This window comes from Salvelinus sp. IW2-2015, linkage group LG15 (genome assembly GCF_002910315.2).
Source record: "Salvelinus sp. IW2-2015 linkage group LG15, ASM291031v2, whole genome shotgun sequence".
Classification (NCBI taxonomy): Eukaryota; Metazoa; Chordata; class Actinopteri; order Salmoniformes; family Salmonidae; genus Salvelinus; species Salvelinus sp. IW2-2015.
In genome coordinates, this window is record NC_036855.1 from 3864707 (window position 1) to 3890844 (window position 26138).

A 26138-nucleotide genomic window follows, 5' to 3' on the forward strand; every position below is an offset into this window, starting at 1 on the left:
CTGTACAGTCGCGTTGCCGTTGGAGGGCTAGTAGACGTGCATCATACTTCCTGTTTAGGCTATATCTGTATATCGATTACTGTTTAGGCTATATATTGTATATCTTTCCTGTTTAGGCTATATACTGCATATACTTCCTGTTTAGGCTATATACTGTACATCCTTCCTGTTTTAGGCTATATACTGCATATACTTCCTGTTGGCTATATACTGTATAGCTTCCTGTTTAGGGTATATATTCGTATATCCTTCCTGCTTTAGGCTATATACTGCACTATACCTTCCTGTTTAGGCTATATACTGTTACATCCTTCCTGTTTAGTCTAATACTGCATATCACATTTCCTGTTTTAGGCTCATATACTGTATATCATTCCTGTTTAGGCTATATACTGTACATCCTTCCTGTTTAGGTTATTATACCTGTATATCTTCCATGTTTAGGCTTATATACTGCATATACTTCCTGTTTACGGTGTTATATACTGTATATCCTTCCTGTTTAGGTTATTACTGATATCCTCCTGTTTAGGTTATATAGATGTATATCCTTCCTGTTTCTTTTTGGTATATATACTGTCTGTTTTTATCTCTCTCTCTCTCTCTTCCTGTATCTGACACATACAGTACTTGCAAATCCCACTAAGATACAGCAGAATATCCATTCCTCACTGGTCTCCTCGGCCTAGTCTGGTCCAATTGTTGATCTGATCAACTTCCATGGAGTTCTGATGATATGATGACTGATGATGATGATGATTGAAAGCCTTGATGACAGTGGCAGTGACAGAGGGGAGGGAACCGAGGGATGTGTGCCCACCTTGACGCAGTCAGAAGCTGATGACCATAGAGGAACATTTGCGATCAATTCCTTCCAACAGGTAGGTGATGTATAAGCACATAGAATTAGATATTAAAATACTAGATGGAAATAATGAATTTGAAGAGTTATCTCAGAGCGTGTTCGTTAGCTATGCTAGCTAGCCAGACAGTTTTAACATTTTCCAAATTCTATGTCACTATTTCACATTCACTGGTTGAAATCAGTTGATGATAGTTGTAAATGCCAACAGGTACATGATATTGTATCATATAATAGCAATCACAACTTTCCAGAAAAACTACAATTTTGACATGTTATGTCTGTTTACACATATTTTAGAGGCTATTCTATAAAGAGCATTCTTATTTACATTAAAATGTTTATAATCTATACTATTGTTAAGATTGACAATAACTTCCATTACACAATCTTTCTGATATATTACATGCCTCACTTTTATTTTCCTGCATAAGTAAAATCAAGATATACCTCGTACTTGCATTCATTCGATTATGCTTGGTTTTGATTACTCCCTGACCAATATGGCTGCCATTTCACCCCATTCTGGAACTTTGAGGGATTATGACATTAGCCCCTCGAATTTAATAGGATCTCTGTGTGTATGACCAAATACATGGCTCGTGCGCTGGTGGCCCCATGTGATCATGGAAAGTAAAGTGGTGATGGCGCTGTGTAATCGAGTAATGCCCACTAATTAGACTTTGCTCTTAGACCGAGGGGTGCTGGGCTCTTGTGATTGCTGCGTTTAGGGGAGGCTTGTGAGTGCCACGCGTGTGTAAGCCGGTCCAGATTTACGGCCATGCCACGCTAGGAGAAGGATGTGGTGGCTGACACCTGGGAGACAAGGGCGATTATGGGCTCCGGGACGCGAACGCGTCAGGGGAGCTCAAGTAATGGACTGATAGGAACATTGTATAAAACAGCAACACAATGCCACGTACACTCACTCTGCATGTTCAGCCGCGGCCACCACACAGTCACCCATTAATAACTGATGCGTAATGACTGTAAAAGACTCTCTCAATTCCTACTGTGCGATTGAGCACATTGGTGGCATCTGAGGGGTATTCCCACTCCTGACACCTCCGCGCACGGTGAGGAAGACCAGAGCTGTTTCACGGAGGGCCAGTATCTTAAGTAATTAGTGTGTGTCGGTGATGGACACTGCTGCAGGCTGAGCTCCACGCACCAGACCACGTCTGTCCACATTAGGGCAACCATGCAGTGCCTTCGTAATATGGATTTTACAGATGTAAGACATAGCCTGATTTTTTCATTGTAGGCAAGGAAACCAAGAACTTTATAGAGTAGGACTGGTGGAGCACAACCTCAGGTCTACATCATTGCTTCAACCAATAGTGTGTGTCTGTGGGAACGCCCCTCCAGGCCCCATCCGTGTGTAGGTGTTGTGTGTAAAAAATGTGTGGTGTGTGCTAGGTGGTGTGTGTGCCATGTTGTTTTGTGTTGAATGTGTGTGTGTGTCGTGCTCGTAGTCGTTGTTGTGTGTGGATTGTAGAAGTGTCGATGGAAGATAGGTGGTGGTGCGTCGCGAGCAGCCGGAGAAGTGAGGTGAGTCTAGTCATGGAGAGGCTTTTAGATGGTGTGGCCTACTGGCGTTATAGTGATGTAGTGTGTAGGAGTGGTAGATGGGCGGAGTTTACTGTGTGTGTGTGTGTGTTGTTAGTTGAAGGTGTTGGGTGTGTGTGTGTGTGGGTGTGGTGAGGTGCCTCGGTAGTGGCTAGGAGTAAGGGTAATGTGTGTGATGTGGCGACGTGGTTGTGGTGTGTGGTGTTGATGCTAGGTGACATAGATCAGATGCTCCTGTTCAGTGTGAGTACGGTGATGCAGAGTGCATATTAATTTAGAGGAAACCACAGGCGGATGTGCGAGCAGCTGCAGTGGATCTGCGTGTGGATACGCACAGCCAGACGCACGGCGCCACAGTACGACAGCCACCAACGCGCTACGCACGCACGGGCTGGTGACCGTGCTGAACCGCACGCACCTACGCGAGATTTAGTCCCACAGCACGTCACGACGCCTGGCCACACACACACTCGCCAGAGACACACCACGCAGTATGACCATGGTAACATCAAACTATATGACCATTGTAACATCAAACTATATGACCATGGTAACATCAATCTATATGACCATGGTAACATCAAACTATATGACCATGGTAACATCAAACTATATGACCATGGTAACATCAAACTATATGACCATGGTAACATCAATCTATATGACCATGGTAACATCAAACTATATCACCATGCTAACATCAAACTATATGCCTCCCGGGTGGCGCAGTGGTCTAGGGCACTGCATCGCAGCGCTAGCTGTGCCACCAGAGACTCTGGGTGCCACCAGAGACCCAGGCTCTGTCGCAGCCGACCGGGAGGTCCGTGGGGCGACGCGCAATTGGCCTAGCGTCGTCCGGGTTAAGGAGGGTTTGGCCGGTAGGGATATCCAAGGTCGCCAGGTGCACGACACATTGATGCGCGCTGTGTTAAGAAGCAGTGCGGCTTGGTTGGGTTGTGTTTCAGAGGACGCATGGCTTTCGACCTTTGTCTGTCCCGAGCCCGGGAGTTGTAGCGGGAGTTGTAGCGATGAGACAAGATAGTAACTACTAACAATTGGATACCATGAAAAAGGGGGTGAAATTAAATTTAAATTTTTTATTTTTTATTTTTTTTAAACATCAAACTATATGACCATGTTAATATCAAACTCTGACTATGACCATGCTAACATCAAACTCTGACTATGACAATACTCCATACCACAAGTAGTAATATCTGAAGTCGTAATTCCTCTCTGCTGTAACAGACTACACAAGCTTCCCTATGGTTATGTCTACTGCCCATCAAGGAAACATGGGTAAAGTAAGAGATGAAATAAGAAAGAAAACAGGCCTCAAACACAGCTATTCAGACAGGCACACAACATTGGGTACACTCAGGTCCGTTTCTGACCTGATATAGAAATACATAGAAATGATATATCCATAGGTCTTCTGAGTGGCGCTGCGGTCTAAGGCACTACAGCTCAGTACTAGAGGCGTCACTACAGACACCCTGGTTCGATTCCATCACAACCGGTTGTGCGGTGCACAATTGGCCCAGCGTTGTCCGGTGTAGGCCGTCATTGTAAATAAGAATATGTTCTTAACTGACTTGCCTAGTTAAATAAAGGTTTAAAAAAGAATAATGACATCTAGTCATTTGTTATTCCTAGGGTTTGCCATCAGCACTGGAGACCTTCCAGAGAACACTGTCCAGGAGCAGGCTGACCTTCCAGAGATGGGCACTAGCTAGCTCCCACCCTGGTTAGGACTGAGCTGAGGAGGGGAGACTGGAGCGGTGCCAGCCCAGTTGTCTGCTAGAAGCTAGTTCATTTAAAACCCTGCAAGTCAGCAGAACATAACAAACCAAGGCTGTTGTTTTATTCATCACTGCAGCAAACTATGTGGCCTGGAGAATGGGGCCGAGCACTACTGTAAGTAGGCCTATGAGTCTCAGTGAAACACACTTTGCATGCTAAGGCTATATTGTGTATACGGCGTCTTTGTGGGTTCGCACATAAGCTCATTTTTAAGGTAAAGCCTACTGAGCACTGCAATTTAGGGTCGTTTCTAGAGTTATAATGAGAGAGGTGTCCCACTGGACACACTGCGTCATTTCACGTGGATAATTGCGTAATATTTGGTTGATACGTTCAATGAGATTACAACTTATATTAACCCACTCAAAAAGACAGCCAAAAGTTAGTTACATTTCCAATGTGTTATCACTGTGCTTTCAACCATCTAAAAGCACAACCAAATTCCAATGGAAAAACAATTAAATTGTCAGTTAACAGTTAAATTGTCACCAAAATGTCTATCACTGCACATTTAACCATTTAAAAGCATAGCAAAGTTTAAATGGGAATACAATGTAAGGTTTTATTTTTATTTATACAACATATTCATGTGATATCACTGTGCTTCATCTAATAGCAGAACCAAATTACCTGGATTACTGTTGAGATTACATTAAAAGTATATGGTGCAAGTGAACAATGCTGTTTGAGATTCCACAGAGATTATTTCAGCAATTGCGAAGATCTCCGCAGACCTGCGATGACCTAGGCATTCCATCTTGAACATGCATGCTGTATATGCTTACATGTGAAGAAATGTATAGATAGAGTAACCCATGGATCTGTTACTCATGTTAATGTTGAATATACATTAGCATCAATGATGATTGATAAAGTACGGTCACATTTCATTTGCTCTGTTAAACCTACCCTTTGGAATGTTTTCGATAGCAACAGTGAATCTATTTAGTTTTTAAGTGGAAATCTCTCACCAATCATTCTCAGGAGATAGCACACTGGTAATAGTCAATTACAAATAGCATAGCTAAGCAGGGCTGGGCTTGGTTAAAACAAAGGGGTAGCTGTAGATAGATCAATTCTCCAGTAGGAGGTGCTGCCCAGCCTAAAGTTTTTATTTTCTGATAGTGGATATAACATTAAAAGTCTGACGTTGTTTTAAAGATACAAATTCAACATATTTTATACAAGGTTTGTCTATGTTGAAATTTGGTTACCATGATGGCATAATCCTGTGGTTGAAATTTCACCTCAAAACAACGGTTTACATTTATGACTTTTTAAAATGTATTTTCCATATACTGTAGATTCCACGTCACAATACGTTGACAGATTACGTTGAAACAACGTTGATTCAACCAGTTTTTGCCCACTGGGTTGGTAAGTGCTATTCTAGAGATACAGACACAGAATCCACCCGTATTGCCAATCCAAATCATTCTCTGAAATACTTATTATATTTGTATAGCCCCCACTCACACTTCAAGTCAATGACAACAACAAAAAACGTTCCTATCCAAATGTAAATGCCAAGCACCTTCACGCAGAAGCCAAAGCATTACTATTCGGAGCATAAATCAGCCCTCAGATCATTTTCCAGAGACACTAAATATAGATTAATAAGCATTACACAAGGCCACGTTGTTCTCTTAATTTTCTCTTTAATAATTTATGGGATAATGATATAATGTGGATGAGCCCACAAATGTAAAAAAAAAATAGCCGGATACTGTACTCATGCCCTCATTTCAGAGGATTTCAAGAGCAGTTGTCTACACATATGAGCTGGCAAATTGCATCTGAAATTCCAATCTGCTGGGAATCTCTCACACTTGTGTGCATTTGCCTTGATATTCCCCAACCAACATTTATCAGTTAAATGGAAGACTTTGATGTGGAGTCCAGTCATGTTTAGATGAATGGTCTGTACATACACTTCTGTGCTTTTATCAAGCCACTCTTGGAGGACAATTGAACTTGGATGACAAAAAACGCTTCCTATGGCTAAATATCCTCTCTACTTCAATGACAAATTACTCAAAAAAGTTGAATAAAACCAATCCTATTTTTACATGTGGATCTATTTGATACTGAGAGAAAGATGCATGCATTTATATTCTCCAACTTATTCTCCAAATGTCAGACAGTAGAAGTCATTTCACTAATTGTGCAGAAGCACATCATGCACATGATCCCTCTGGGTCCAGTCCACTGGTACTAATCCCTTTTCCTCAGGACTTGGTCCCTCTGGGTTCAGTCCACTAGTACTAATCTCTTTTCCTCTGGACTTGGTCCCTCTGGGTCCAGTCCATTAGTACTAATCCCTTTTCCTCAGGACTTGGTCCTTCTGGGTTCAGTCCACTAGTACTAATCTCTTTTCCTCAGGACTTGGTCCCTCTCTGCTCTATTGCAAAGGACCCAGGAATCCCCAAACACCCATTCCCCTTTCTACACGTTACCATTTGCTCCTCAGAGAAAGATACACGCATTTATATTCTCCAAATGTCGCACAGTGGTCCCTCTCTGCTCCACTGCAAATGACCCAGGGCCTGCTGAACTTTGTGCCAAGTTACCTAAACCCTATGCATCAAGGCCAACAAATGGTTCCTTGTTCCGTTTTGTTATTATTTTTTTACTTTTGAGAAGGAGAACAAACACCATAACAGAAATACATTTTCTGCTCTCTCGGCTCCCCAAACAGTCACACTAATTATCTAATTAACGAGAATTAGGAAAACCGAACTGCTCGATTCAAACAGCAAACTGAATAGAACCCTAGTTTTTGTCTGATGGAGGGCTACCAAGGATGGCTGCCATGTCTCTCTCTCCCAAGAGGTAGTTTCATACATCTTTAAAGAGTCCTTACATATCAAAGCCAAAACACATCCATCTTGTCTACTCAATATAAGCCTTGTGGTATATATTTTTCAAAACATTTTAGTCATTTAGCAGACTTACAGTATGCATACATTTTAATCCATTTTTTTCCTATTACCTTTCTATAGTTTAAAGCATTGCTGAATATTTTCAACAGCTCACTGGAACTACAGTCCTGTTTCAGGGCACTGTGCTGTAGCATTTACAAGCTTCAGGTCTATCACTGGAACTACAGTCCTGTTTCAGGGCACTGTGCTTTAGCATTTGTGTAAGCTTAGGTCTATTCACTGGAACTACAGTCCTGTTTCAGTGCACTGTGCTGTAGCATTTACAAGCTTCAGGTCTATCACAGCAACTACAGTCCTGTTTCAGGGCACTGTGCTGTAGCATTTACAAGCTTCAGGTCTATCACTGGAACTACAGTCCTGTTTCAGGGCACTGTGCTGTAGCATTTACAAGCTTCAGGTCTATCACTGGCAACTACAGTCCTGTTTCAGGGCACTGTGCTGTAGCATTTACAAGCTTCAGGTCTATCACAGCAACTACAGTCCTGTTTCAGGGCACTGTGCTGTAGCATTTACAAGCTTCAGGTCTATACAGCAACTACAGTCCTGTTTCAGGGCACTGTGCTGTAGCATTTACAAGCTTCAGGTCTATCACAGCAACTACAGTCCTGTTTCAGGGCACTGTGCTGTAGCATTTACAGCTTCAGGTCTATCACAGCAACTACAGTCCTGTTTCAGGGCACTGTGCTGTAGCATTTACAAGCTTCAGGTCTATCACTGGAACTACAAGTCCTGTTTCAGGGGCACTGTGCTGTAAGCATTTACAAGCCTTCAGGTCTATGCACAGCAACTACAGTCCTGTTTCAGGGCACTGTGCTGTAGCATTTACAAGCTTCAGGTCTATCACAGCAACTCCAGTGCTGAATGCATTACATTATTCATTCAAATAATTGCGCAGGAATGAGCTGTATTTGTCTGAATGTGACGTGAATCAACAAAAGATTCTGGGAACATCTCTTGTGTATACATATGACATTCGGATGAACATTTGTGCAAATGTATACATGTTTTTCTTTTGAAGATGGAAATGTAATCCTTGAATGATTAAAATCCTGCGGCGAGTATTCCATTTTAAAGACGTTAATGGGGTGAATCTATTGTATGAGCCTGCATAAGTACTCCACTCTCAAGTGGTGACATTTGAAGACAATGGGTGCTACTACCGTACTGGTTGCTCGGCTGTCACAGGCCCGCACCGGGCCTCACAAAAAGACTGGTGTTTGCTCAAACACAATTACACAAGAAAAGCTGCATTAGGAATCCTCTAATGGACCATCTGCTTAAAGCGATTACCTTTCCTGGGGAAATCACCTTACATGAAGTGAAGTCAGTTGATTTCCCTGCGGGGAGCGTCAAACAAATCCCAGCAGACCTTCCCAGACGAGATCAATCAAAACGATGACATTCCATTGCATATTTCAACAGTTTGAGTGTTTGCACTGTAGATACCGTATTGATCATGCATTGACTTCATCTACCTTAGTCTAGCTTCACCAAAAGCAGCAAAGGAGGACTTGTGAGTGTATTTGACTCCAAAACTGTGATCAGACAAGCTATAATGAGCGTTTTGTGCTTAGTGATACTGTCAAATCCTCATCATATCCATGCTCTTCTGAACCCCTCTGGTGTACTGAGGACACTGTGTTTTATTTGGACCATCACATCTGACGGGGTATCTAAGAACACGGTGCTAAGATGTCTGAAGATACTACAGAAATGCTAGTCGAATCATAGCTTTCATACAGGGCTAGTTCTGTCGTGAAACACCCCTGCCACGTGCCTGTTAAGACAGTACAGGCACACATAGTTAATCGTTTGAGAGCTGTTCTCTCTTTGTCTTATCTACTTGCAAAGGAGAATATTCGAATGAATACAACTAGTGTTTCTCAAAGAATCACACTATTGACAGGCATGTTTGTGGAGAACATACAGATCATGTATTCATGCCGGCCATAGTACCTTCCCTTTACAGCTAGACGTGCTCCTTCACTATACATTAGCTAAGCTCTTAGTAATGTGAGTGGAGCAAGACACATTTGGTATGGAAGGCAGGGGAGAGATAACAGAGAATTCTGTGAATTCCGAGTTCTGTGTTCTTGAGAAACTGTCAGCTTCACCACTGGTGGAGAAGGGACCTTCCAGATTCTCTCCAACACTGACGGCACATATGGAGTACCTTGAAACATTGTTTGCATTGTTTGAGTGTTTGCAATCCGTCTTTCTCAAGCCATCTGTCATGTCAATGAGAAATACGTTTACAGTATGATTCTCTATGAAATACGTTTACACTTCTATTTTTACAGTATGATTCTCTATGAAATATGTTTACAGTATGATTCTCTATGAAATAAGTTTACACTTCTATTTTTACAGTATGATTCTCTATGAAATAAGTTTACAGTATGATTCTCTATTAAATAAGTTTACAGTATGATTCTCTATTAAATAAGTTTACAATATGATTATCTATGAAATAAGTTTACAATATGATTCTCTATGAAATAAGTTTACAATATGATTCTCTATGAAATAAGTTTACAGTATGATTATCTATGAAATAAGTTTACAGTATGATTATCTATTAAATAATTTTACAATATGATTCTTTTTGAAATATGTTTACAGTATGATTCTCTATTAAATACGTTTATAGTATGATTCTCTATTAAATAAGTTTACAGTATGATCTCTAATAAATAGGTGTATAGTATGATTCTCTATGAAATAAGTTTACACTTCTATTTTTACAGTATGATTCTCTATGAAATAAGTTTACAGTATGATTCTAATAAATAGGTGTATAGTATGATTCTCTATTAAATAAGTTTACAATATGATTATCTATGAAATAAGTTTACAATATGATTCTCTATGAAATAAGTTTATAGTATGATTCTCTATCAAATAAGTTAAGTATGATTCTTTTTGAAATATGTTTACAGTATGATTCTCTATTAAATACGTTTATAGTATGATTCTCTATTAAATAATTTTACAATATGATTATCTATGAAATAAGTTTACAATATGATTCTCTATCAAATAAGTTAACAGTATGATTCTTTTTGAAATATGTTTACAATATGATTATGTATGAAATATGTTTACAATATGATTATTTATGAAATACGTTTACAATGATTCTTTATGAAATAAGTTTATAGTATGAATCTCTTTGAAATACGATTACAGTGTGATTCTCTATGAAATACAATTACAGTATGATTCTCTATGAAATACGGAAATGGAGCAGCGGAAATGAACCAGCGGAAATGGAGGAAAACTCGCCTCCCTGCGGACCTGGCATCCTTTCACTCCTCTCTCCTACATTCTCCTCTTCTGTCTCTGCTGCTAAAGCCACTTTCTACCACTCTAAATTCCAAGCATCTGCCTCTAACCCTAGGAAGCTCTTTGCCACCTTCTCCTCCTCCTGAATCCTCCTCCCCCTCCCCCCCCTCCTCCCTCTCTGCGGATGACTTCGTCAACCATTTTGAAAAGAAGGTCGACGACATCCGATCCCGTTTGCTAAGTCAAACGACACCGCTGGTTCTGCTCACACTGCCCTACCCTGTGCTTTGACCTCTTTCTCCCCTCTCTCTCCAGATGAAATCTCGCGTTTGTGACGGCCGCCGCCCAACAACCTGCCCGCTTGACCCTATCCTCCTCTCTTCTCCAGACCATTTCCGGAGACCTTCTCCCTACCTCACCTCGCTCATCAACTCATCCTTGACCGCTGGCTACGTCCCTTCCGCCTTCAAGAGAGCGAGAGTTGCACCCCTTCTGAAAAAACCTACACTCGATCCCTCTGATGTCAACAACTACAGACCAGTATCCTTGTTTCTTTTCTCTCCAAAACTCTTGAACGTGCCGTCTTGGCCAGCTCTCCTGCTATCTCTCTCAGAATGACCTTCTTGATCCAAATCAGTCAGGTTTCAAGACTAGTCATTCAACTGAGACTGCTCTTCTCTGTGTCACGGAGGCGCTCCGCACTGCTAAAGCTAACTCTCTCCTCTGCTCTCATCCTTCTAGACCTATCGGCTGCCTTTGATACTGTGAACCATCAGATCTCCTCTCCACCCTCTCCGAGTTGGGCATCTCGACGCGGCTCACGCTTGGATTGCGTCTACCTGACAGGTCGCTCCTACCAGGTGGCGTGGCGAGAATCTGTCTCCGCACCACGTGCTCTCACCACTGGTGTCCCCCAGGGCTCTGTTCTAGGCCCTCTCCTATTCTCGCTATACACCAAGTCACTTGGCTCTGTCATATCTCACATGGTCTCTCCCATCATTGCTATGCAGACGACACACAATTAATCTTCTCCTTTCCCCCTTCTGATAACCAGGTGGCGAGATGCACTATTGTAAAGTGGTTGTTCCACTGGACATCATAAGGTGAATGCACCAACTTGTAAGTCGCTCTGGATAAGAGCGTCTGCTAAATGACTTAAATGTAAATGTAAATACAATTACAGTATGATTCTCTATGAAATACAATTACAGTATGATTCTCTATGAAAGGGTTTTGTTCAAGACCGGTATTCATCTAGTCAACACATTTTTAAGTCCTTGATAAGTTCTGCACCACCTGTGGATTCCAAAGCCCAAGACTGAAAAACACTGCCTTCAAACATAAAGCAATTCCCCTGTGGTATTATCTCAACTATGTTATCACCAGAAGAAGTTTGGATTATTCTAAATGATAAATAATAAAACCATGGCCAGCAAATGTTTTATTTATTAAACCTTTATTTAACCAGGAAAAGCCCTTTGAGACCCAGAGTCTCTTTTTCAAGGGAGACCTGGCCAAGAAGGCAGCAACAATCAATACATGACATCATTAAAACATACAACAATACAACACAACATGACATGATCCAGCCTAAAAAAAGCATTTACACTCAGAGTCTCCCATCAACATATAACCTTCATAAACAAAGCAATCTCCTGTATGTAACTACTGCACTAAATTGCATAAGGTAAACATAGATACTAATGTATAGTATAGGGTACATACCCACATGAAATAATACTATAGTATACTATGGTATAAATAATGTAGTTTTCACTGTAGTGTTTTTGCTGACTTTACTGTAGTATTCAATGTAGTGTTTTTGCTGACTTTACTGTAGTATTCACTGTAGTGTTTTTGCTGACTAAAGTATCTTTGACATAGAAGTGGAGGCTTTCTCCTTGAGAAAACCTACTAGAGAAATGCTAAAAGAGTACATTTTCCATAACCTATAGATAGATTCTATAGTTTTTTTTCTATAACCTGTAGGTAGGTAGGACTGGGGTCTAAACGGATAGTTTAGAGCTTCTGCTCTTTTCTATAACCTGTAGAGACGAGACAACGAACGTTGGGACTGGTACAGACATCTTAGAGCCCAGAACAGCCATCCTCTCCTTTACTGTTCTCAGTCCTGAAAGGTCATGTATGTAGTGTGTGTTTGTGTACGTGGGGAGTCTGTACGCCATCTTGATGCAAAGGTTTTGAATGGTCCGAAGTTGTCTGACATCAGAACTCCCCACGTTCCACCAGGCTGGTGAAGCATACTTGGATGTAGCTCTGGTACACTCTGACGGCTGTTCCAGGCGTGGCTCCTCCTTCTATTCTGCAAAGTAGCTTTAGGTTGTTCAGTCGTATCCTTCCCGCTTTCTCCAGGTACTCTATGTGGGGACACCAGAACATGTTCTCTTGAAATGTGACCCCAAGGAACTTAGCCGTTGTAGCCGTCTGGAGTGCCTGTCCATACAGTTTAAGGTGCACTTGCTTAGTTCTTTTGGGGTTTCTGGAGAGGAGGACGCACTGGGTCTTCAGCGGGGTTGAGCTTGACCCGCCACAGATTGGCCGAGTTCTCGATCACTGTTATGCTCCTCTGTAGCTTTTTTCCAGCAGGGGGTACAATTTTGGGAGGAGGCATAATAACAGATATGGTCTGCAAACTGGGCCACTTGTCCCTCTCTTGGGTAATAAATATCACAGACATACATTAAAAACAGTAGTGGACTAAGGGCGGAGCCTTGGGGTACTCCCGCCTCTGGAGAGAACCTGAATAATGTGGTTCTCCCACCCTTACTGCTATCTCCCGCTGATTTAAAAAGCTATTTAAAAGACTGACCATCTGAGTGGCGAGTTGTATCCGATAGCCTATAGATGAGCCCATTTTCAATGTCGAAGAAGACAGTCAACGTCACCTCTTTTTTGTTGAACCCTCTTTGTACATCTTCAGCCAGCCTCAGGATATTGTCGGTAGTTGATTACGCCAGGAGGGGGAAGACAATATATGGTCTACTTGGCATGTAGGTTTCTCACTTGTGGGTGGCACAAATTGGTATAAAGGGGAAGGGAATGGGCAGGATATAAGAAAATGAAAAACTGTAGTATTTACTATAGTTTACTATAGTACAAGTCTCTCACTGTTGCTGCTTGCTATATACCACCTTCTGCCCCCAGCTGTGCCCTGGACACCATATGTAAATTGATTGCTCCCCATCTATCTTCAGAGCTCGTGCTGTTGACATGCTTAACACCCCGGCCATCCTACAATCTAAGCTTGATGCCATCAATCTCACACAAATGATCAATGAACCTACCAGGTACAACCCCAAATCCGTAAACACAGGCACCCTCATAGATATCATCCTGACCAACCTGCCCTCCAAATACACCTCTGCTGTCTTCAACCAGGATCTCAGCGATCACTGTCTCATTGCTTGTATCCGTAATGCGTCTGCCCTCATCACTGTCAAACGCTCCCTAAAACACTTCAGCGAGCAGGCCTTTCTAATCGACCTGGCCCGGGTATCCTGGAAGGATATTGATCTCATTCCGTCAGTAGAAGATGCCTGTTATTCTATAAAAGTGCTTCCCTCACAATCTTAAATAAGCATGCCCTATTCAACAAATTTAGAACCAGGAACAGATATAGCCCGTGGTTCACTCCAGACCTGACTGCACTTGACCAGCACAAAAACATCCTGTGGCGTACGGCAATAGCATCGAATAGCCCCCGTGATCTGCAACTTTTCAGGGAAGTTAGGAACCGATATACACAGGCAGTTAGGAAAGCAAAGGCTAGCCTTTTCAAACAGAAATTTGCATCCTGCAGCAAAAACTCCCAAATTTCTGCTACACTGTAAAGTCCATTGAGAATAACAGCACCTCCTCCCAGCTGCCCACTGCACTGAGGCTAGGAAACACTGTCACCAACGATAAATCCAACAATAATTGAGAATTTCAATAAGCATTTTTCTACGGCTGGCTATGCTTTCCACCTGGCCAACCCCACCCTAGTCAACAGCCCTGCACCCCCCACAGCAACTTGCCCAAGCCTCCCCCATTTCTCCTTCACCCAAATCCAGATAGCTGATGTTCTGAAAGAGCTGCAAAATCTGGACCCCTACAAATCAGCAGGGCTAGACAATCTGGACCCTCTCGTTCTAAAATTATCAGCCGAAATTGTTGGAATCCCTATTACTAGCCTGTTCAATCTCTCTTTCGTATCGTCTGACATCCCCAAAGATTGGAAAGCTGCCACAGTCATCCCCTTCTTGAAAGGGGGAGACACTCTAGACCCAAACTGCTACAGACCTATATCTATCCTCCCCTGCCTTTCTAAGGTCTTCGAAAGCCAAGTTAACAAACAGTTCACCGACCATTTCGAATCCCACCGTACCTTTTCTGCTATGCAATCTGGTTTCCGAGCTGGTCATGGGTGCACCTCAGCCATGCTCAAGGTCCTAAACGATATCATAACCGCCATCAATAAGAGACAATACTGTGCAGCTGTATTCATCGACCTGGCCAAGACTTTCGAAACTGTCAATCACCACATTCTTATCGGCAGACTCAACAGCCTTGGTTTCTCAAATGACTGAGTTCAGTGTGTCAAATCGGAGGGCCTGTTGTCCGGACCTCTGGCAGTCTCTATGGGGGTGCCACAGGGTTCAATTCTCGGGCCGACTCTTTTCTCTGTATACATCAATGATGTCGTTCTTGCTGCTGGTGATTCTCTGATCCACCTCTACGCAGACGACACCATTCTGTACACTTCTGGCCCTTCTTTGGACACTGTGTTAACTAACCTCCAGACGAGCTTCAATACCATACAACTCTCCTTCCGTGGCCTCCAACTGCTCTTAAATGCAAGTAAAACTAAATACATGCTCTTCAACCTATCGCTGCCCGCACCTGCCCGCCCGTCCAGCATCACTACTCTGGACGGTTCTGACTTAGAATATGTGGACAACTACAAATACCTAGGTGTCTAGTTAGACTGTAAGCTCTCCTTCCAGACTCACATTAAACATCTCCAATCCAAAATTAAATCTAGAATCGGCTTCCTATTTCACAACAAAGCATCCTTCACTCATGCTGCCAAACATACCCTCGTAAAACTGACTATCCTGCCGATCCTTGACTTTGGCGATGTACTTTACAAAATAGTCTCCAACACTCTACTCAGCAAATTGGATGCAGTCTATCACAGTGCCATCCGTTTTGTCAACAAAGCCCAATATACTAACCACCACTGCGGCCTATATGCTCTCGTTGGCTGGCCCTTGCTTCATATTCGTCGCCAAACCCACTGACTCCAGGTCATCTATAAGTCTTTGCTAGGTAAAGCCCCACCTTATCTCATCTCACTGGTCACGATAACAACACACACCAGCACGCGCTCCAGCAGGTATATTTCACTGGTCACCCCCAAAGCCAATTCCTACTTTGGCCGCCTTTCCTTCCAGTTCTCTGCTGCCAATGACTGGAACACGCTGCCAAAATCACTGAAGCTTGAGGCTCATATCTCCCTCACTAACTTTAAGCATCAGCTGTCAAAGCAGCTTACAGATCATTGAACCTGTACATAGCCCATCTGTAAATAGCCCATCCAACTACCTCATCCCCATATTGTTTTTTTTCTTCTCCTTTGCACCCCAGTATCTCCACTTGCACATTCCTCTTCTGCACATCTATCACTCCAGTGTTTAATTGCTAAATTGTAATAATTTTGCCACTATGGCCTATATATTGCCTTACCTCCCTCATCCTACCTCATTTTCACACACTGTATATAGACTTTTTCTATTGTATTATTGACTGTTTGTTTGTTTATTCCATGTGTAACTCTGTGTTGTTGTTTCTGTTGCACTGCTTTGCTTTATCTTGGCCAGGTCGCAGTTGTAAATGAGAACTTGTTCTCAACTAGCCTACCTAGCTAAATAAAGGTGAAATACATTTTTTAAATAAAAAAAATATTTTTAAAATCTGGTACATGCACAACATATTTCTTACTCATTTGCACACACTGTACATATACTTTTTTTCCTATTGTGATATTGACTGTATGTTTGTTTATCCCATGTGTAACTCTGTGTTGTTGTTTGTGTCGCACTGCTTTGCTTTATCTTGGCCAGGTCGCAGTTGTAAATCTATCTGGTTAAATAAAGGTGAAATAATATATATTTTTAAATAGGACATTACTGTAGTATTTAATGCAGTGTTTTTTTGTGGATAATACCGTAGTAATTACTATAGTATTCTACAGCATACTTCTATAGGAAGTATTACACATGTTAAAGGGATTCTATAGTGTGTTGTATAGTATTCTATAGTATACTACAGTTTACTACAGAGTTCTATAGTAAGTACTAGAGTATTCTATAGTAAACTGTAGTATTTTTTCATGTGGTATTGTCGTTCAATTGAGTATTCCAATGTTTTTTCCTTCTCGTAGCATGTTTTACCTTGCAACCCCCAGGTCACGACACAATAAACAGTGCCTTCCGAAAGTATTCACACCCCTTGACTTTTTCAACATTTTGTTGTGTTACAGCCTGAATAAAAAATTGATTAAATTGAGATTGTTGGTCACTGGCCTAAACACAATACCCCATAAGGTCAAAGAATAAGTATGTTTTTCAACATTTTCACAAATTAATTAAAAATGAAAAGCTGAAATGTCTTGAGTCAATAAGTATTCAACCCCTTTGTTATGCCAAGCCTAAATAAGTTCAGGACTAAAAATGTGCTTAACAAGTCACATAACAAGTTGCATGGACTCTGTGTGCAGTAATAGTGTTTAACATGATTTGTTTATGACTACCTCATCTCTGTACCCCACACAGTAAAATTATCTGTAAGGTCCCTCAGTCGAGCAGTGAATTTCAGATTCAAACACAAAGACCAGGGAGGTTTTCCAATGCCTCGCAAAGAAGGGAATCTATTGGTAGATGGGTAAAAGAAAAAAGAAAAAAAACATTTAATAGCCTACTACCATGTGCGCATTGCTGCGCTTATAATGTGAAGAAATAGCTAAATAGTTTAGCAACATTATAAGCTAAACGTTCTGATCTGTTGCATCAGCCACATTGTGTAAAAAGTATTTTTTATGCTAGTGGTTGTATTAATTTGGGATCTATCGCATCCCACACCTGTACCAGACTATGTTTGGAATATTTATTTATCGCACAGAATAGAATAGGTTAACCTTTGTACTATGGGAGCTAGAATATTGATGGCTGAAGAAAAGTAAATGTGGACAGTTCTTCCAATATCTTCAATATGCACCTCGGAATTGGMTAAGGACATGCGCAGTTCAGTCCTGGATGTGTCTGTCTTCACTGTAGCCTGTGAGAAAGACCCGATCACGTGATTGAGCACGTAGCACTCAGGGAGAAGGGCACAATGGCCACTGGCCGCAAAAGGCATGCATTTTTTTAGGGTGCATTACTGCCACACAAATGGGATGGCGCCGTGAAATTCTAGGCATTATCAAGTGTTTGTCAAATTGTGAATGAGTGACTGATGTAGCGTGTACAGCCTGCGCGGAAAAAAAACAAAGCAGAGCTCATACCTTTCAAGTGACTTATTTCAAATCATCATTAGGGTCGCATCATGCAGCCTTAAAAATCTAAACATATAGCCCAAYGTTTGTAGAACAACTAAAGTTACATGAATAACTCCTATTACCTAATTCCTATTYCTTTGTTAACTCCTCAACACAGAATAGCCGCATGTGCACACTCCCTCAAATCGTTTGGAGAAAATATMATTTCAATTTTTTTCAGCTTTGTTCAATTGTCTTCTTCATACAATAAAATAATAGTGTCTGCTAAATGAACTAGTGTGGCCCACAGCCATTTGGCATAGCCAGATGAGGACCTAAAATAAGACAACTCAGAGTATGCTATTCTGTTCTTCTAGAATAGACTATATTTTCTTCATATCATGCTTCTGTAGACATGTCTAAAGAAATAATGGATTTATTGTGATGGTGTAGGCTATATTACATGGATTTATTAGACTTTTAAAAAATGTAGATGTTCCAAAGGTCTTCATCAGTGGCTTGTAGGCTATGTGTGGAAAATAGGAGATGCTAAATGTGTTTATGTTAATTAACGGTTAATGTGAGACTGACAATTATTTGCTTGACAATCACTGGATGACAAAAGTTAGTGACCGCCACAGCCCTATAGGGGAATTAAAATTTAACAAACACGTCACACAAAAATTAGCTGCCTGCTCCACACTGACCGGGATTAAAATGATAGTTTTATTATTTATTTAACTAGGCAAGTCAGTTAAGMACAAATTCTTATTTACAATGACGGCCTACCCCAACCAAACCTGAACRACGCTGGGCCAATTATGCGCCGCCCTATGGGACTCCCAATCACAGCCAGATGTGATACAGCCTGGATTTGAACCAGGGACTGTRGTGACGCCTCTTACACTGAGATGCAGTGCCTTAGACCGCTRCGTCACTCGTGAGCCCAGTATCAAGTCAAGTCAAATAGCAGTTGCCTAGTCAATGCTATCTACTACAGCCATTTTTAGCTATCTCTGCAATGTGTTTTGAAAAGGTCCAGCTGTTCCTTGCAGCTGTGTCTATGCACTCTTCACAGAGACGAAGGGGCGAAGTGAAAGGTTTCCCTCTTGCCAAAATCTGTCCAAAATAAGCCCAATGCGTTTCAATAGGCTTATTTTGGACCTAAACTTGACACCTGCCGTCCCGCCTTTGGGACAACAACTCCCATTGTTAGGGCGGAGACAAGCATCTCGTCATTATATACAGATCKCTGCACTCCAAAAAGCCAGCCAGTCATACAAACAACCTTCCCTCCCGCTCCCAGGCATTAATTTGCATGGTCCTAAAGTCAGAATTATTGGAATAATTTTATTAGCCTATTTTAAATTGTTGKTGTTGAGCTAGGGTATGGTGACTGCCATTCTCTGCCATACCCAACTGACGCCTCTGCTGAGTACCACTCTCCATATTTTCAAGCATAGTGGTAGCTGCATCATGTTATGGGTATGCTTGTCATCGTTAAGAACTGGGAAGTTTTTCAGGATAAAAAAAAGAAACAGAATGAGGCTGAGCACAGGCAATATTCCTAGRGGAAACCTGGTTCAGTCTGCTTTACACCAGACACTGGGAGATGAATTCACCTTTCAGCAGGACAATAACCTAAAACACAAAGCTAAATCTACACTGGAGTTGCTTACCAAGAAGACARTGAATGTTCCTGGGTGGCCAAGTTACAACGTTGACTTAAATCTACTTGAAAATCTATGGCAAGGAATGAAAATGGTTGTCTAGCAATGWTCAACAACCAATTTGACAGAGCTTGGAGAATTTTGAAAAGAATAATGGGCAAATGTTGCACAATCCAGGTGTGGAAAGCTCTTAGAAACTTGCCCAAAAAGACTCACAGCTCTAATCGCTGCCAAAGGTGCTTCTACAAAGTATTGACTCAGGGGTGTGAATACTTATGTAAATAAGATATGTCTCTATGTAATTTCCCCTAAATTTGYTACATTTTCTAAAAATGTGTTTTCACTTTGTCATTATGGGTTATTGTGTGTACATAGGTGAGAGATGAAAATCAATTTAATCCATTTTGAATTCAGGCTGTAACAAAAAAAAGTGTGCAATAAGTCAAGGGGTAKGAATACCATATGAAGGCGCTGAACATATTCTGCCTCTACTTTAATCGCTCTGATTTACATAGGATCTAGACTCAACAGTTCTTCAAACATGCACGAACACACAGAGACACACACACAGACATACGCTCACCCACACATCTGGTTTAGTTAAGTAGGATACTGGCAAATGGAAAATGTATTACGCTTACCTATGTATAACACCAACTCAGTGGCCTTGTTGGGAGTTCGATCCCCGGCCGAGTCATACCAAAGACTGTAAAAATGGGACCAATGCATCTCTGCCTGGCACTCAGCATTAAGGAGATAGATTGGGGATAAGGCTCTGCGATAGACTAGTATCCTGTCCAGGGGGTATACTTGTACATCAAGCTGCCTCACACTACAGAAACAGGAGATAGACAAGTGTCCTGTCCAGGGGGTGTACTTCTACATCAAGCTRMCTCACGTTACAGAAACAGGAGATAGACTAGTGTCCTGTCCAGGGGGTATACTTCTACATCAAACTGATTGACCCTATAAAAACAGGAGATAGACTAGTGTCCAAGCCAGGGGGTGTACTTGTACATCAAGCTGTTACACTAAGAACAGGAGAATAGACTTGTGTCGGCCAGGGGGTGTACTTGTACATCAAGCTGTTACCTATAGAAAAGGAGATAGATACGTGTCCGCCAGGGGTGTACTTGTACATCAAGCTGATTGAACTATAGAAACAGGAGATAGACTGTGTCCAAGGCCAGGGGGTGTACTTGTACATCAAGCTGTTGACCTATAGAAACAGGAGATAGACTAGTGTCCAGTCCAGGGGGTGTACTTGTACATCAAGCTGCTTGACACTATAGAAACAGGAGATAGACTAGTGTCCAGCCAGGGGGTGTACTTGTACATCAAGCTGATTGCACTATAGAAACAGGAGATAGACTTGTGTCCAGGCCAGGGGGTGTACTTGTACATCAAGCTGCTTGACCCTATAGAAACAGGAGATAGACTAGTGTCCAAGCACAGGGGTGTACTTGTACATCAAGCTGATTGACACTATAGAAACAGGAAGATAGACTTGTGTCAGGCAGGGGGTGTCTTGTACATCAAGCTGCTTGACCCTATAGAACAGGAGATAGACTAGTGTCCAGGCCAGGGGGTGTACTTGTACATCAAGCTGCTTTGACCGTATAGAAACAGGAGATAGACTAGTGTCCAGCCAGGGGGTGTACTTGTACTCAAGCTGCTTGACCAATGGCTCACACACCAAGGCTACTTTACTTACGTGTGATGTGCTGGTTACAATAAATCTGTGTGCAGGTTCAAGGCTGCGTACAGGAAATTCAAGCTTTTTCTCTCTGGATGATAGAGAGGAAATAGGCCAGAGGAGAGGATGCAGCATGATGGAAAACCAGTAGGAATAGAAAAAGTATCCAATAATATCTCCAGCACAAGCCTGGAAACACTTTGTCATGGCCCATAGAGCTATTCTYGCCCATCAAATACCACAGTTTCCCCCCTGCAGTTGAATCCCRAAGATGGGGGAATAAACTCAAACGAGGAAAAGCCTGTTACTCAGGAGGGTGAATTCTCCAGCGGGGGAGACTGATGTTAGTGGCTCAATGGAGATCCCTCATACTTATTTAGGGAGACATGGAGGAGGAGCTGTGACTGTTCTGTGTGTAGCCTCTGATCTATAAATGATCCACACGGTCATGTGATCCGATACCGAAACACTCAGTGCACACTAGGGAAGGCCGACCCAAACTTTTTTGGGGGGGATCCTCTAGCGCTGTAACCCACACGTTAAAACTTAATGATTTAAAGAAGCCAATTCATTTTATCCTATTGCACCATGGAGACTGTGACCCAGTTAGGAAATTTAAATAGGGATTCGATTTGAAGGGGCATATTAATTGGAACAGATGCCTTCTCAATTATTAACATCTCTCACAGCGTGCTAGCATGAGCTAAATTTACCCCTCCATGTCTGTCCTTCAGCTGAATGCTTCAGCAGTGGTCTTAATCAGAGGCCAATAAAAAAACACTCTCTGATGAGAGGCCTCTTTGAAGATAGTCTCTGAATAAACACACAGTCAATGGACATTCACGTGAGCCCCATGAAATCAGTCACCAGTCACTACTTYCTGGTGTAATGAACAGACATTCAGACACGATTACCCAGGGGGCTACAGACAAGTCGTGCTGACCCAATGGACAGAGTGTGCAAAGCTGTCATCAAGGAAAAAGGTGGCTACTTTGAAGAATCTCAAATCTCAAATATATTTTGATTTGTTTAACACTTTTTTGGTTACTACATTTCATAGTTTTGATGTCTTCACTATTATTCTGCAATGTAGAAAATAGTAAAAATTAAGAAAAACCCTAGAATGAGTAGGTGTGTGCAAACTGTAAGTTAATCAAATTTCACATTGCTGAGGTTTTCTCTACTTTTTATAGAACAYGCCAAAAAAGGGGGTTGAGAGACAAGATTTTATGGTCATTATTCCAATATTTTAAAGATTATTTTGAGGAGATAACAAATGTTTTTTTAGGGTTAAAATATCCATCCACTATGCAGATTCCCCCTTTCATACTAATGAATGAAAGGTGACTTGTACAAGCAGGTCCAAGTGTTCGTAATTTATTGGTAATTTAACGCCAATTTATTTATTCTACCATCATTGTGGGCAACTGTTAGCCTACCTGGGTTTTTAAAGCAATTGCTTATCTCAGAGAGCTGCAAGCATTAACAGATTGTTCAGGAAAATATATTCACAACATAAACCACAAGCTGCCATCGGAGACCAACGCTGCTATTCACAGTCTGTAGATCCACAACCAGATCAGACTTAATTCAAGCTATTTTGCATGATTATGCTTATCTGACCTCCCTCTTCTTGCTACCCCAGCTTTGTTGCTTTACAGCACCTTTGATCTTCCCTGCAAAGGCAAAAAGCCTTTCAAATGCACAGCATTTTGCTATAGACCAAAGTGGGAGTGTTATTTTTTTATCAATGAGAAATGCATTGGTCTCGGTCTTGCTCCTCTGCATTTGTTACATCACATTTCCGTTTTTTTTTTGGTTTCTTTGAAAATTCCCTATGAGCAATAGCATATATTTTATAATAATMATTTTTTATTATTTGGAAAGTATATGGGAATATTTCTGTGCAATGTAGTGGAAGCTCCTCAGAGGAGGAAGGGGAGGACCATCCGCCTCAGTGAATTTCATATGAATAAAAATAGTGAAACATTAAAAAATCCTCCAACCTATCAGAGCTATTGTAGCATGAACTGCCACATTGTCCACCCAACAAATGAATTTCTTAAAAAAAATTAAGGAGAAGCAAGAGAGAGAGAAAGGGAGAGAGAGAGCTAGCTGAGTACTTTCACGTACTTAGCTAGCAAATACAGCTAGCTAGTTTAGCCTACTCAAGCACCAGGCTCAAACAGATAGGGATGCTATGTTACCTAGCTGGCTATGGCTATCCAGCACTGTAACTCTTCCAAGTAAAGGTAAGCTTTTGGTTTTATTAATTTATTGCCACCGGGACCCTCCGGTGTAACTGCTAAACTTCTTGCTAACTGTACACTGTACTGCATGATTGTAGGGGGTTTACTAACGTGTTATTTCTAGTAGCTATGTTGACTTGAAGTTAGCTAATATAGTGACAACGATGTAAGCTGTGTGTAGCAGATATGATATGAAGGTTTGGCTTGGAAAGTATTTTTTGYCTGGTCACAGACAGCTGATGTGTTGTTTACTGAAATCCACAAGGGGAAGGGAAAAGGTGAGAGGAGGAGAGTGCATAGATGCGAGAAGGAATTCTACGACAATCAAAGGGATCATGCTGTTGTATGTGTGATCAGGGGTGTATTCATTCAGCCAATTCTGTTGAAAAAAAATCTTAAACGGAAGCAAACGGAACAAAACAGGGATAAACATGAATTTGCCCAATATAAACTCTTATTTGCAGCTGTTGGACGAATGATTACAACATAGATCAGCTAGTTCCAGGCAAGATTGTGCAAGGCAGTATTAAATATTTAACTGTCTGTCACTTTGATTACTCAAATTTCTTTCGACCTGTAAACTGCCATTCATAAGCTAGGTTGTAGCAACCTCATGATGGGTGTAGGAAAATATCCTGTAGTAGCCTAAACCTATCAATGTTACATTGAACTGGGTGAATGGAATATGAATGACAGTCATCCAATATGCTGTAATAGAAATAAGGCAATACTCATATAAACAATGATCGTCCTCCCTCATCTTAAACGGCAACGACCGCCACTGGTGCAATGTCATATTTGAGACAATTTGATGGAAGAATGTAAGGAATAGAAAATGGCCTCCAAGCTCATGGACATAAAGCAGTCATCAGAGATCATTGTATGTAATGACGCCACACCAGTTTCAGTAAATAGAATTCTGTGCCTTATGATTTCATATTGGTTTTCCATTTTGATTTGATGTTCTAGGTTGAAATGGGGAACCTGGCTGAAATGTGGGTCACTCCGTCTAAGTACTGTATGCGGCAAGAGAGYTCTGCACAGTCCATGRAGYACCAMGCWGTYCAAAGCACAAGGTGGCCGAAATCTAGGCCAGTCACTCCTCTGGCTGTTTCTGTCCATCGCCCCACTACCACCTAATGGTTTCTACCCCTCAAGACCTTGATCCTTGACCCTCCACCACTGTCCTTTTCCTCCCTCCTTCCCCCCTCCCTGCTTGGTATGATTGATGACCATGATCGCTTGGGTTCTCTTGGACGGATTATTATCTCTCTGCAGTGGGGCGGACGGCACGGAGTGTCGCCTGWATATCAGCAATCCACTCCTGGCAGCAGTGTAAATTTCCTTTATGTTGTCATAACTTACGGGAAAGCGACAGCGCTATTGGCCGCACCAGTTGTCTGTGAGTTACGGCCGCAGATCAAACTCCATGACTTCTCTGCCCGAAGTGAAATAGCAACAGTAATGACATGTTAAAGCAAAGTAGGCCACCTAGTGCTGTAACTAAATGGTATTACTTATTGTCTCCAGTGAGCAGTTGTCCTTGGGACCAGCGTTTTATCGCCTGCCCTTCGCTTTCTACGGTATTAAAACACACATGGCAGAGCTGCATCAAGGCGACACTCAGAAACCCACGTTAATGGAGGCTTCATGGGGCATAGCATGCTAAACTGTCATGTTTAATAACGGTACGTGTAAACAGAAAGTGTATTTGTCAGATCTCTAGGATAGCACCAAGGCTTTCCCTTGGTCTGAGCACTCCTTAGCAAATTCTCAAGGTTGTGAGTAATGCTGAGTAACAAAGGAAGCAGCCTTTCAGTTGAAGTGAACGTTGAGTAAAGCACTGATTCATCCTAATGCTTTATTCAAGATGCCGGGGCTCAATGGCACGCTGTTGCAATACCCACCCCTCCATCCTTCCTTCCTTCGCTTCCTCCATCTTCCACTCCCACCCCTCCATCCTTCCTTCGCTTCCTCCATCTTCCACTCCCACACCTCCATCCTTCCTTCGCTCCCTCCATCTTCCACTCCCGCCCCTTCAATCCTCCTTGTCCCCCATCTTCCACTCCCACACCTCCATTCCTGGCTCATCCCATCCCTCCATCTCGCTCCCTCACATCTTATCCCCTTCCCCTCCCCCAATCTCCATCAACCTCTCCCTTTTTATTATGTCTCCCTCCATCTTCACGCCCACACCTCCATCCTCCTTCGCTCCTCCATTCCACTCCCCCCCTGCCATCCTTCCTTCGCTCCCTCCATCTTCCACTCCCGCCCTCCATATTCCTTCGCTCCTCCATCTTCCACTGCCCATTCACTCCATCTTCCTTTCTTTATTTCTCCATCTCCACCCCGCCCTCCATACTTCCTTCGCTTCCATCCATCTTCCATCCCCGCTCTCCATACTCCTTCGCTCCTCCATCTTCCATCTCGCCCCTCCATCCTCTTCGCCCCTCCATCTCCACTCCCGCCCCTCCATCTGCTCTTCGCTCCTCCATCTTCCACTCCGCCCCTCATCTCTTCCTCCT

General features: G+C 42.1%; 1 protein-coding gene and 1 non-coding gene across 2 annotated transcripts in view; both read right to left on the reverse strand.

The window, feature by feature from the left end:
- LOC111974661 (glutamate receptor ionotropic, delta-2-like) overlaps window positions 1-26138 on the reverse strand; it is a 741584-nt gene that overhangs the window by 670568 nt on the left and 44878 nt on the right.
- LOC111975212 (U7 small nuclear RNA) lies at window positions 12350-12402 on the reverse strand. Its single transcript, XR_002878778.1, has one exon. It is a non-coding gene; the product is annotated as a U7 small nuclear RNA (small nuclear RNA).